Source organism: Crotalus tigris, unplaced genomic scaffold (assembly GCF_016545835.1).
Source record: "Crotalus tigris isolate CLP2741 ecotype Arizona unplaced genomic scaffold, ASM1654583v1 scf7180000017694.5664430, whole genome shotgun sequence".
Lineage (NCBI taxonomy): Eukaryota > Metazoa > Chordata > Lepidosauria > Squamata > Viperidae > Crotalus > Crotalus tigris.
Genome location: NW_024096572.1, coordinates 2794313 through 2807135, shown reverse-complemented (window position 1 = coordinate 2807135; position 12823 = coordinate 2794313). Strand labels below are relative to the sequence as shown.

At 37.6% G+C, this 12823-nt stretch overlaps 1 protein-coding gene across 3 annotated transcripts in view; it reads right to left on the bottom strand.

Moving 5' to 3' along the window:
- The window catches only part of KYNU (kynureninase), a 119093-nt gene that overhangs the window by 91209 nt on the left and 15061 nt on the right, over window positions 1-12823 (bottom strand). The gene's annotated exons all lie outside the window — the stretch shown is intronic.

Sequence of the window (12823 nt, the reverse complement as noted above, 5' to 3'; positions counted from 1 at the left end):
TTCTGTTATTAATCATTATACAAGAATTTTGATCTGCATCAACAGCATGCTAGACATGAAGTATTGTGCATGCTTCAAAAATTATTTATAAGACATGCTTTGGAGACTGGAGAACAACTCTGTCCAATATTCATTTAAGTGTGTCTGTATTTTTTCAGGCTTGAAGAAAGATTCTGTTGCCATAATGAACTGAATGATGAAAACTGTGTCTCTTTTCCTTTCAAATAATTTTCAAAATGTTAATAACATGGAAGACAAGATCCCTAAATCTGAATACAAAGCTATGCAAAACATGCTATATAATAGAGAGAACAAATATGTTAGAGGTCCGTATGGATAAATGGCATGCTATTTCATTTTTAAAAAAAATAATAACCACATATTCTTGGAAAATAATTTTAGCATCCCTCTTTTCTCCCTGACTCCCCTTTCAAACCAGCATGAATTTTCAACATCTACAAAATATAAACACCATGGACAATAGAAACACAGTGGACTTTTTAGGATCTGGGGTATGATTAAGTATGACATAAAATGTGCTGTAATCTAGGCAGCAGAATATGTAGTTTTGTTGGCAAACTGTCTCATTACTCATTCATGGTTAGTGACTAATGCTACAAAGCAATTAGGAATATGGTATGCCCATGAACTGCCCATGTATGACTTTGTATCATTTATTTAATTTTATTTATTTCCTGCTTTTATTATTTTTACAAATAATTCAAGGCAGCAAACTTTTTTTTAATCCCAGCTCTATTATTTTTTATAAATACTTCAACAAAGTGAATGTATTCCCACCTTCCTCTTCCTATTTTCCCCACAACAACAACCCTGTGAGTTGAGTTGGGCTGAGACTGACTGGCCCAGGGTCACCCAACTGGTTTTCCTGGCTAAGGCAGGACTAGAACTCATGGTCACCTGTTTTTCAACCCATTGCTTTAACCGCTAGACTAAACTGGCTCTCTAGTTATCTATGGCTGGTTATTAAATGTCTAATTTGAAAAATCAGCTTCAAAATCAGTTTAGGAATTAGACTTCTTTATACTTACTTCAGATTCTTAATGGGATACTCTGTGTTACAAGCAGTATGCTTGTTCAGTTCAAAGAATCAACTTTTAAATTAATGTACAGGCATTACTTGAGCATCATTACAATTCAACAGATGCTCCTGCTCTTCTGAGAATGTTAAACACCTATATTAATGTGGCTAACTTGCTCAACATAATAAATTGATAACTTGCTAACTTGATAAATTTTAGAGGGACTTTTTCAATGAATGGAGGATATTACTGGTCAGAGAAAGTATTCCTGTCCTGGTCACTTTATCTGCAGAAGAAAATAATTTCTGTATGATCAAAGTTTGATATCTCTTATGTTACATGGACACATAGAGAAACACCCTCATTGCATTTCAGTTATTAAATGATTTTAGTAGAAGCAGGTTCAGATAAAGTGGAATATGACCAAATATCCATAAAAATGTTCTATTTATGTTATTTATTTATCAAATTTATTTAGCCACTCACCTTACAAATATGGAATTGGGTAGAGGACAATATAACAGTTTTTAAAAAGCCTAAAACAACAATTTTAAAACCACTAAACATAAATATAAGACATGTTGTGTTAGTATGGACCAGCCTCCCACACACGGTTTAACCACTTTATGAGCTCCCTACTGTATTTCCATGGGATCCTTAAAACTGCTGGAACATCCATGTTTTAAGGGATTTCCTGAAGGTCAACAGATTCAAATATTGTGGATATCAAACTGTAGTAACATATTTATTAACACAGAATTTATGTCCATATTGTTTTATATATTTTATTCATAAGATGAGTTTTTAGCCTCCTAATCAGCTTTGAAGGTACATTTACTGATAGGCAATTCTAAAACAATGAGTTTTCTTTACTAAAAGTTTCTTTTTTTTTTTTCTTCCACAATTGTAAATATGTTTGAAAATATATGTGCAGGGAATGAATGCTATCATTTAGGAATCAATAGCTTACATGTTACCTGATGCTCTTTTTATCCTCAGCAGTCTGTTATCTAAACATTAAGAGGTTAATAATTTTCAGTCAATACCGTACAAATATAATTGTATCAAAAATATAATCCATTACAATTACATCAACATTTACAAAATAGAAAACAATATGAAAAAAGTAACATGGTGCTCCGTGTTCAGCCAACAGTGCTCCCCAAAATATGGATAACTAAGTCAGCTATCCTACCTACAATAAAATGTCAGCTCTGGTCTTTGCTCCTCAAGAAAGCTATGAATAGCCATGTATTTTGGTTATGTTAAACAGAAATATAATTTAATAAGCAAATTTTTAAAAATGAGACCCAGCTTGGTCTAGTGGTTAAGGCAGGGGTCTTCAAACTTGGCCCTTTTATGACTTGTGGACTTCAACTCCCACGCTGGCTGAGCAATTCTGTGAGTTGAAGTCCACAAGTCATAAAAGAGCCAAGTTTGAAGACCCCTGGGTTAAGTTAAGGCATCAGGCTAGAAACTGGGAGATTGTGAGTTCAAATCTCACTTTAGCAATAAAAGCCTGCTGGGTGACTTTGGGCCACTCACTCTCTCTCAGCCCAATCCACCTCATAGGATTGCTGTTGTGGGGAAAATAGGAGGAGGAAGGAGTATTGGATATATTATATTTGTCACCTTGCGTTGTTTATAAAAATAATAAAAGAGGGATATAAATTTAGTCTTCCATAAGCATAATACATTTTGTACAACTTTTGAGGACTATTAGAAGTTATTAGGACTCTGCTCATAAAAAATATTAAAATGAAATATATTTGTTTACTTTTTTCATCTTGCCATGATATTATATCAGTAAGGTGATAGGCTGTAAAGAATTTTCACTCAATAGGAGAGAAAAAAACTTTGGGGGCATAAAATATGGGTTGGAATCCCATGTAAGATAAGCAGACTTTCATTCACACAAGTCTTTAACTCTCACATTCTCTTTGTATGCCCCTTTCAAATTTATCCCAGAATGTTTTTTTAGGAATAAATTAGTTGAGAAGCTGCGAGGAAGGAGAAATGCAATTGCTAGCTCACTCCATTCTACTATGGGAAGGAACGTCTGAAGCCATAACGTCACGTCCCTTAATTAAACGTGAGAAGAGGTGATTAGCCTGTTTCATCTCATTTCATTCCCTACTGTACTATTTTCTATATCAGGGTCATGAGGGACAATGCTCCATTTATTGGAATTGCATGTTTTCACATGTATCAGCCACTGATAGCTTGTACTTGAATGCGTAGAAGTAGACAGCTTGAAAAAAAAGTCTATTAAAATTTACATAAAAACGTTATTATATAAATACAACAGAATACTAAAGCAATTTCATTTTAGGGCTGTGGGAAAACAGATTAAATAACTGCAAAGCATTTCAAAGTAAGTTTTTGTAGTACTGCTTTTAACTCAACCGCTAATGCATTTGCCACATATAAGAGACAACTAAGTTCTTAATTAAAGCTTTAAAGACTTTTAGAAAACACAAACATTTCAATCTAATATATAATACTAGCTTTTTCTGAGCATCCTTATAAAAACAAAAAATCATAAGGGGAAAATATTATTCACACTTGTAAATTGCTTATGTCCACAGTCCTTTGTTATTTTAGAGGATAATGATGAAGTCTATAGAGATTATAAGTAGCAAATATTTTATTTGAGATTCAGAACAATAAATTTCATTAGGACTCTGTAAATCTCAGCCAAGCATTAGAGCAGGTAGTGAGTTAAAAGCTGGCATAAAATACCGTGAGTATTAAAACATATACAGTATAAAATACCTGGCATGTATTTCTCCTTTCTTACTCTTGAGTAAAAAAAACTGACAGATCCAACTTGGAACAGTATCTCTTCATATAATACTACTTATTGCCCTTTTCTTAGAAACTTGCCTAATTTTTACTGAGCAATCATCATAATCTATGTTGTTTCCCATTCCATTCATTTTTAATTAATTTCTGTCTTCTGTACCTCTGCAACAAAGATGCTTAGAAGACACCAGAGTGCATCAGTCACTGTCACAGACCACGAGTCTCATAAATTAACCAGCTCATTTTTTTTTCTAAATATTTTAAAAAGATTCACAGGTAGGAGAACCTGCATTGTAGATTTAAGTCAAAATCCAAACTTCAGATATTTTTTTCAAGCAATTGAGGACCAACCTGCTCAATTTTCAGAAAGAATATAAACATAAATATATCTACAGGTAGTCCTCAATTCACAGCCACAAAGGACCCCCAAATTTCTGTTGCTAAGCAAGACAGTTGTTGACTTGCCCCCATTATATGACCTTTTTGCCACAGTTGTTAAGCAACTCGCTGCACTTAAGTGAATCGTGTGGTTGTTAAATGAATCTCACTTTCTCCATTGACCTTTGCTCGCCGAAAGCTGGCTGAGAAGGTTATAAATAGCAGTCACATGACCCTGGGACATTGCAACTGTCACAAATACATGCCAGTTGTCAAAATAACCAAATTTGGATCACGTGACCAGGGGGATACTGCAACGGTCTTAAGGGTGAAAACCGGTCATAAGTCCCTTTTTTCTATGCTGTTAGAACTGAATGGTTACTAAATGAATGGCTGTGAGTCAAGGTTATCTGTATTAAAGAAAAACACTGCACTGAATAAGGAAAACGTTAAAAAAGAATCTACTAATGTGGGTACCTGAGACATATCATTCTGCTAAATTAACACACATTTGGGCCACACAGAAATCTGGCAGAAATTTGATAGAATTGTTCAATCATTCTCAGAAATTGGCACGACATATATGTGGTGCATAAGGGATATGTGCGTGTGAACTCTGGATACTGGTTTGTGTATTTTATCTCTTGGCTACCGGAAGAATATCTTTGAATATTTAACTTTACCCTCTATCAGGCTTTAGTGAGGGAAAAAAGTATTTGATTCCCTGCTGATTTGTACATTTGCCCACTGACAAAGAAATGATCAGTCTGTAATTTTAATGGTAGGTTTATTTTAACAGTGAGAGTCAGAATAACAACAAAAAAAATCCAGAAAAATGCATTTTAAAAAAGTTATAGATTTGCATTTTAATGAGTGAAATGAGTATTTGATCCCATATCAATCAGCAAGATTTCTGGCTCCCAGGTGTCTTTCATACAGGTAACCAGTGGAGATTAGGAACACTCTCTTAAAGGGGGTGTTCCTAATCTTAGCTTGTTACCTGTATAAAAGTCACCTGTCCACAGAAGCAATCAATCAGATTCCAAACTCTCTACCATAGCCAAGACCAAAGAGCTGTCCAAGGATGTCAGGGACAAGATTGTAGATCCACACAAGGCTGGAATGGGCTACAAGATTATTGCCAAGTAGCTTGGTGAGAAGGTGACAATAGTTGGGTGTGATTATTCGCAAATGGAAGAAACACAAAATAACTGTCAATCTCCCTCAGTCTGGGGCTCCATGCAAGATCTCACCTCGTGGAGTTTCAATGATCATGAGAATGGTGAGGAATCAGCCCAGAACTATATTGGAGGATCTTGTCAACAATCTCAAGGCAGCTGGGACCATAGTCATCAAGAAAACAATTGGTAATACACTACGGTGTATTACCGTAGTGAAATCCTGCAGCACCCGAAAGGTCACCCTGCTCAAGAAAACACATGTACAGGCCCAGCTGAAATTTATCAGTGAACATCTGAATAATTCAGAGAACTGGGTGAAAGTGTTGTGGTCAGATGAGACCAAAATCGAGCTCTTTGATATCAGCTCAACTCACCATGTTTGGAGGAGGAGGAATGCTTCCTGCGACCCCAAGAACACCATCCCCACCGTCAAACACGGAGGTGGAAACATTATGCTTTGGGGGTGTTTTTCTGCTAAGGGGACAGGACAACTTCACTGCATCAAAGGGCCGATGGAGGGGGCTATGTACCATCAAGTGTTGGGTGAGAACCTCCTTCCCTCAGCCAGGGCATTGAAAATGGGTCATGGATGGGTATTCCAGCATGGCAATGACCCAAAACACATGGCCAAGGCAACAAAGGAGTGGCTCAAGAAGAAGCACATTAAGGTCCTGGAGTGGCCTAGCCAGTCTCCAGACCTTAATCCCATAGAACAGTGGCTCCCAACCTTTTCTATACCCCATACCCCTAGAACGCTTCTGATATATTCTTGCACCCCTTACAAAAGTTTGAAATAACAGCAATGAATTATCTATATACACTATAATTTTGAAAACCCAAGTTTTCGCACCCCCTGGAATATCATCTCGCACCACCTGGAATATTATCTTGCACCCTGGATTGGGAATCCCTGCCATACAAAATCTGTGGAGGGAGCTGAAGGTTCGAGCTGCCAAACATCAGCCTCAAAACCTTAATGACTTAGAGAGGATCTGCAAAGAGGAGTGGGACAAAATCCCTCCTGAAATGTATGCAAACCTGGTGGCCAACTACAAGACACGTCTGACCTCTGTGATTGCCAACAAGGGTTTTGCCACCAAGCACTAAGTCAAGTTTTGCAAAGGGTCAAATACTTATTTCACTCATTAAAATACAAATCAATTTATAACTTTTTTGAAATGTGTTTTTTCTGGATTTTTTTGTTGTTATTCTGTCTCTCACTGTTAAAATAAACGTACCATTAAAATTATAGACTGATCATTTCTTTGTCCGTGCGCAAATGTACACAATCAGCAGGGGATCAAATACTTTTTTCCCTCTCTGTATGTTCTGTATTCTGACCCCTGGCCCAACAAAGCAACTCTCAGAGGTATTATCCTGATGCCTGAAGGCTTCAAGGGTCTGGATAGGGAGGAACAGTTTAGGCTTAATCCTAAGAAGACATAGTGGCTTTTGGTTCTAAGGATGCCCTTAATCACAACAGAGTAGAACCTAACCCCAACCCTAAGTACACCTGATACACAGACTCTCAGCAACTGCTCAATGAGTACTTGGCAGCAATGGCCAGGAAAGTCTTTATAGAACTCCATCTTGCAAACTAATTGCATCCCTATCTGGACTGGAGTGCTCTTCTCACAGTAACACATGTCCTACAATCTCCCATTTGGACAACTCCAAACTCCACACTATATGTGACTTCACTGAAAACCACTTGGAAGCTACAATCTGTTCAGGATATAACTGTCAAGTACCTAGGGTACTCTCCACTTCACTCACATGACACCATTAAGCCTTGAACTGCACTGATACCAATCATGCAGTTCAAGATGTTTGGTTGTAAAAGAATTTGGGTGAACATGCATACAGATATACTGCTGTCAGCATCAACCATAATCAAGACAGAGCTTAAACTCAATTCTGGTTAGTATGAAATATAACTGAGTTCATTGTCCTGGCCATTGAGATAATTCTGAATAAAGTTTCTTCAACAGATGTTTAATTACTGACCCACTGAAGCAGGAACCACCACCTGCCTGAATACCTGGTTCCACTATCAAACTATTCTTGCCCTTGTGAAGTCTCCCCCCCCAATAGAGTGTTGGATCTGTATTTTTATAACTTAAAATCATTATTTTGTATTCACAACTGTGGAATGATAGAGAGAACATACCATGACCTTATTATGGGTAATATCATCTTCATAATGTTTCTACCTCTTTCAACTGCTCACAGGAACAATTCAAAGAGCTTATAACTGAGTTTAAACAACCGTTTCCCATCATGAATTGGGCTGTTAAATAAATTCCTTTCAACTTCCATTTTGCATCTTCCAAACCAACATGCAAATCCTCTTGTGGTTGGTGCAGTGAGAGTACAGCTTGTGTAAATGCACTTACCCCACAAACCCTTGGAATCCTAGGTATGAGTAGCAAATATTTCAAAAAGGCTATTAGACTCTCATTTTTGAAATACTATTGGCTTTTTTCATTTTTTTATCCTGAAGAAGAGAACACAGATTTAATCATTGCAGACGATTAAATAAATTATAGAATTCATACATTATAAAGGGTTAGGACTCGTTACTGTATAATCAGGATGCAGAATGATACCATGACACATCACCAATTTGACCTTCTCGTAGTTTGTTTAAGATGCTGCTAACTAGACCCGAAGCCCATGGGTCATCTTTAGGCAGCACTAATGATTATTAGAGCAATCAAGAAGTCCTTCCATTGAATTTGCTAAGACGACGAAACAGTATATAGAGCAGTGGTGGCGACCCTATGGCACGCGTGCCAGAGGCGGCACTCGGAGCCATCTCTGTGGGCACGCATGCTGTCGCCCCAGCCCTGCCTCCCCCCATAGCCCCCTCCTCACCAGCAGCCCCACCGGAGAAGAGTCACCCCTGTGTGCGGCCCGTGTGGAGCTGCACAGCCAAGCACATGGCAGCTGGGCAGCAGATGATGCTGCAGGGTGCAGGCGTGGCCACCATGGCGCTGCAGGGTTGCCTGGGCGATCTGCGGCATGCCATGGATGGCCCTGAGTGTGGGCAGGGTGAGGGCGGAGCAGAGCAGGAGTGGGCAGGCAGAGTGGGGGCAGGTTGGTTTTGGGGCACTCGGTCTCTAAAAGATTCACCATCACTGATATAGAGCAAAGAAGCCAACATGAGTCACGTATGAAAAACAGATGACTCCATCAATTCAGCAAGTTTCTCCAAAAGGAAAGTCCAGTTGCCATAAGAATCTCAATGGAGCCTCATGACTGGGTTGATCCAGTAACATCTCTCATGGCTAAGTAAAGAAGAGGAGTAAAAACAGGTACACTGTGTAAATAACTGTTATTGGAGGTATAGGGAGGATGTGGGAATTAGAGGATGACTATTGTCTCTGGAACCAGTTTCCCAGTTTTTATTAACTTGAGACTTGGGTTATAATCCAGTTTTATCTTGTAGTTGGACTCTTATGAATAATAATGGCCACAGATACAAGCCAATGGATGCATACATTAGCAACCACAAGCTTTGGAAGCACCAATTGGAACTAGAGGTCTCAATCTCTTCTCTAACCCAGTTTAAAAAATATGTTTCATTGCAGGCAGCCCTTCTGCCTCCTCTAAGTCAGCCTTGCCCAGCCATTAAACAAAATAAAGCCATCTCCCTAGGCGCTTAATCTATCTTTACTTTCAGATAAAAAGAGAGACTTTTCTGGGATTTATTTCCCCCAAGATTTAACTTGGCTATTACTTGTCAAAAGCTGAAGTTGGAACAAATATAATTTGCGCTCTACTTTAATCCCTTCTTCTGCTGCAAATACATTTGGGATGGGAGGGGTCTTGAGAAAGAAATCAACATATATATTGTATATATGGAAAACACCAGTCCCTTTGTAGAATGAATAATAGTGTGTATGTTGATTCAGTCTAAATTCTAAAGTATTTTTCATGGCGTGGAATCTTGGAAGAAAATCGTAAGATAAATTGTTTTGCAAATTTTAATAGTCACATTAGGTAACCAGTTTATACTATGGCAAGCCTACAAAGTTCACTCCCCTCTTTCCTATCTTAAATATATTTACTATTCATTTACATTTATAATCCTTATTAATTAATTCTATGGATAATGTATCTATTATCTTTATCTTTCATTAATATTCATCATCCTTTCCTATAATCATTTGAGCTTCATGAAGCTAATCAATGACTGGGAACCTTAGACTGGGATTTAGTTAAATGCCAAAAAGTGAACCAAGACAAAACCATATGAGATGTCCAGTCAGCCAAATTGTTTAACTTTTTTTGGACTAATAGCAACAGTCTATTGGTTTCTTTAAATGATGGCCTCATTTTAATCACTTTAAAGACATAATAATAATATAGAAATGGCTTGGTATTGCCTCCTTTGGGGATTTTTTTAAATTTTTCAGTCTGTCTTACAATCCTTTCAATTTACTGGTGATCTCTCATATTGATGACTGCTCTGCTTAGCTAGATTTGTCAGTTATAGTGCTACTCATTTTAACAATGAAGTCCTCATTTCTCGATTTACTTTAGAGAAGAGAACAAAAGTACAGATCATAGAAAAAGAAAAAAAGAGCAGACAAAAGTAGCAGGCATGTTTGGAAGAAATCAACCATATCAATCAACTAGGCAAAAAACATCTTCTTTTGGCACATACACAGTAAACCATAAGAAAGTAATGCAGGTGTGTTAGGTAGAATTGTTTGCAATTATGTGTAATGGCATACTATGACAATGTGGGAAGACAGCCCCCCCCAAGAAAGAAATATTTGGGGAATATTAAAAAGGCAGAATATTATATTTCCCCAAAGGAATAATGGAAAATCTTAAGCAGGAACCCCCCTTTCAATTTACTGGTGATCTCTCATATTGATGACTGCCCCAAGCAGAAACTAGGCCTGTAGAAATGCAGATGTGATAATCCTGTCAGAAATATTGGAGCCAGGAAGTCTGGAGCTCATGGGATTAGAAAGACAAAGATCCCTAGAATCAACAACCCCTCACACCCAAAAAATCCAATATAGGACATAGTCATCAGCCACAGCCCCAGGGAAGCAGGATACGACCTTTGGGACATAATAGGATAACCCACCACCATTAGAATACCAGAAAGGCACACTGAACCTCACAGGAACAACTTCAAACACAAAAGCTCAAGAAGGTATAAAAAACCACTCCTCCCCACAACATGTGGTCAGCTTTCCCAGAGCCTCATTTCTGTCTGGTTCTGCTCTTCAATAGACTACAACCTTCTTTCTAAAGCAGTCTCCATTTTGTTTATTCATGGCTTGGACTGGACCCTGATGAAGATTTTTCTTTCAACAACAGTCTTATTTTTTTTACTCACTAGACTCTTTTGTATTAACAAATGTAAAGCTTCAGTACTGTAACCCTCAAGTTAATGAGCCATGCTTACGGCATTTGCAATTATATTTTTGAGACTCCCAATATAAACAATCTCAGAACCACAGAAGAACTATATCATTATCTACAATTTTTTTTAAAAAAAGATGTTTCTGACTTTTTTTTTCTTATCATGCAAGTATTGTTAGTGCTCTGTGTCCATGTTACATATACTGTGTTCATGCAAGCAAGTATGAGAAATTTCTGCAATAATGCATCTGCAAAGCAATGCTGAATTATAGGGAAAATTGGCTTTGCTCTGGAACTTTCACCATAACAGCATTATTTGTATGCTGAGCAAGAGAAGGGCTATACATGTAACCGAGAAGCAACTATGTTTGCTCTTGCCTTTTCTCTTCTTCAATATTTACTATCACAATCTGTATTCTGTTAATAAGTAATTATCTGTTTGTAAAGTCTAGTAGGGTGATTGCTGACAGGGACATGGAAAAATAAATAATGTCACTCCTGACTTAGCTAAGCTGCTTGTATAATTTTGAAACTGCCACGGTAAAGTGAGTATAAGGAATGTCCCAAAGGTGCTTTTTCAGGAGGCAACTGGACTTTCTTGATTTTCTTTGAAGACATTTTGCTTCTCATCCAAGAAGCTTCTTCAGCTCTGACCGGATGGTGGGGAATGGAAGGATTTATGTTCTTTGCGGACAGCTGGTCATTTACATTCTTTTAGAGCAGGGGTCTTCAAACTTGGCCCATTTATGACTTGTGGACTTCAACTCTCAGAATTCCTCAGCCAGACACGCTGGCTGAGGAATTCTGAGAGTTGAAGTCCACAAGTCACAAAAGAGCCAAATTTGAAGACCCGTTTTAGAGAGTCATTTAAGCCATTTGGAGGTTTCTTGCAACTGGACTTTGTTCTTCTTTCAAGACGTTTCGCTTCTCATCCAAGAAGCTTCTTCAGTTCTGACTAGATGGTGGGAAATGGAAGGATTTATAGCGAAACATCTTCAAAGAAAAACAAGAAAGTCCAGTTGTCTCCTGAAAAAGCACCTTGACAACCATGAGCTGGATAACTGAGAATCTCCATAGAAGTATGAGGAATGCTTTATAGATGTGTATTTAAGAGCTTTTTAGATCAATCAATTAACCAGGAAACAACAAACAAAATAAACAAAACCAGATATGGACCTTGAATTAGGATAGCAGAGAATACTATGTGACTTTACATTTTATAGGTGCATTTTACATCTGCAACAATTATCCGTTCCCAACTAAATTGCCAAAAGCATTAATCAGAATTAGTCGAAGATTTTTCACAGCCAAAATGAAAGTAAGATCTTTACCTCCAATTACAACTAAGAACATGTTAATCTGAAAAGTTTATAAATGGAAAAACTATGCAGTTGAATAAAAACAAGGAAGGGGCTACTGTGACAAATTCATTGGCTAAACTGAGCTTTTGCCCTGAGGAACAAATATTTTAAAGCATTTGCCATTGTTAAAATTCATCACATTTCAAAACAGACTCTCCTATTTTCCTCTGCAAGACTTGTCAAAATCAGACTTCTTAAAGCTTACCTCAAAAGACTGTAAACCCAATTCCTTCTCAAAAGATATACAAATAGATAGACATAGATATAGATATATGTGAACTGACTGTGTCTCTTTCATAAATGTGTTCCAGGTCACATGAGATCTTTCTTCTCTGTAAGATTTAACCAGGACTCACACAGCTTCAGAGATTCCCAACAAATCATACAGGACCAGGAATTCTACTCCAAAGTGCCATTGGAGGCACCTCGTTTGATCCCTGCCACACAAAAAAAGCTTGGGGGAAAATGCATATCCCTTGCTCAAAACTAGGGGAGTTTAACACCCTGCATAGAAATAATAGGTTGAAAGAAGATAATCTATCTACGACTGCCACCACCATAAAGTATGATCTATTTGGGAAAGATCTACCCAAAAGTGGGAATGTGCATAGTAGGTTAGTATATATCAGGGGTCTTCAAATGTGGCTCTTTTATGACTTGTGGACTTCAA